Genomic DNA, 1,650 nt, shown 5'->3' on the forward strand with positions numbered 1-1,650 from the left:
TAAATTATCATGATAGAAGATAATGTTAGATTGTAGGCTAAGTAAGTGATTATAAGTTACTTTCATAATAATTTTCCTAATAACTATTAATATACTGGACAAATATTAGAAAACATTTTTTTGGTTTCATCTCTACCAAACTATTATGGGAGTACATATTAAAAATACATATATTGTAAAACATGCCTTAAACAAAGAGACAATCTTGTTATTATTTAGCTTTATAAAGTAATAATAGATAAAAGGTATAGTCCATGTTTGAATAAATGAACAGAATTATCCCTGTATAAGAACGTATGTTTAGTATAAAAGAGGAGCATACTTGGTATAATAAATGAACAGAATGTGATAATAAGGGATTGAAAGTTCGGTTAATCTATACTATTTTAGAGATTGGCATGAAAGTATAAAAGAGGAGCATACTTGGTATAATAAATTCGAAATGTTTGGAATTTTGGTTGAGCTTTTCGAGGAATGGAATGTGATAATAAGGGACTCGATTAGAAACTGTTTGACGTTATTAAGCAATAACATATATGCTCTGATTTATCAATAAATTAAATAAAAATCTTAGATGTTGGACGCTTCAAGTTACATGCTGCACCAATAACCTGTTGATACACCTATAATATTCAATATCCAACGAAGAAAAGTCCAAAATCGTTTATTGGCTATAAATTTAATGCATAAAAAGGATCAAATAATTATTATACCTGGATATTTTCCTTGAATATTGGACATAAAATACATAGGTGCTTCATGATCAAGAATGTATACTCCATCCCACAACTGTAGAAAGCTTCATCTTATATGAAGTTATATGTGTATGTCAATAGAAAACTAATATAGAGAAGGAATAAAACCTTTTCATTCCATCTTCAATTGGTAACTCTTTCTATATTGTTATGGGGTTACCAGATACATAAGCTGCAATTGAAGCTTCTAAAAACTTCTGTTCATTAGAACCTGTAATGTGTATAATGCAAAATTGTCATAAGTAAAGAACAATAGGTGACAACTCGATGAGATGACGATTTGAAGCGCTTCATAGGTGAAATAAAAATTAATTATAAGTTATAACCATAACCGAATACTAAAAACATAAAATTTAGTTCAAATAGATGCAATTAGAACATTTTGATCATCTACAAAAAATAGCAATTTCACCCAAAATCTACCAAGAAACCCTATATTTAAAACTAATTTACTTCCTTTTTGTTGCATTCTCCCAGTTTAGATTGACCATATATCAGTTGAATTCATACAAAAATGAAGATCATTAGAATCATATGGTAAATGATAACTTAATTGCATGGCTCTTGACTTTATTTTTTGCTTCTAGTACAACCAAAAAACAAACATGCAACAATCAATCATACAATTGCAGTAAGCAAAAGAATGTTCATGAAAAGTTATACAATTCTACAAAGGATTTTCAGTAATTCACTAAACGTCATGAAAAGGGTTTTTGAACACCATACATGTACACAAATCTGGTTACTAAAATAGAGATATGCCGAGAGGAAGAACACTGTTAGAAATTTTTTATAAAGAGAGATAGAGACCCGATGGTGAAACCATGGTGTAGAATCGGATCCTAGAACAAATCCATGTAAGAAGAAAAAAACAATGACAAAGGGGGTTCAAGAA

The 1,650-nt window shown here is 29.2% G+C and overlaps 1 long non-coding RNA gene across 1 annotated transcript; it reads right to left on the reverse strand.

Moving 5' to 3' along the window:
* Positions 1 to 540: 540 nt before the first annotated feature.
* Positions 541 to 1,015, reverse strand: LOC145094915 (uncharacterized). The gene is made up of 3 exons (XR_013703636.1): positions 864 to 1,015; positions 714 to 789; positions 541 to 611 (listed from the first exon to the last, which is right to left on the reverse strand). It is a non-coding gene; the product is annotated as an uncharacterized LOC145094915 (long non-coding RNA).
* Between the last annotated feature and the right edge of the window lie 635 nt (positions 1,016 to 1,650).

This window comes from Lactuca serriola, chromosome 3 (genome assembly GCF_051521515.1).
Source record: "Lactuca serriola cultivar US96UC23 chromosome 3, Lser_US96UC23_V15, whole genome shotgun sequence".
NCBI classification, from domain to species: Eukaryota; Viridiplantae; Streptophyta; class Magnoliopsida; order Asterales; family Asteraceae; genus Lactuca; species Lactuca serriola.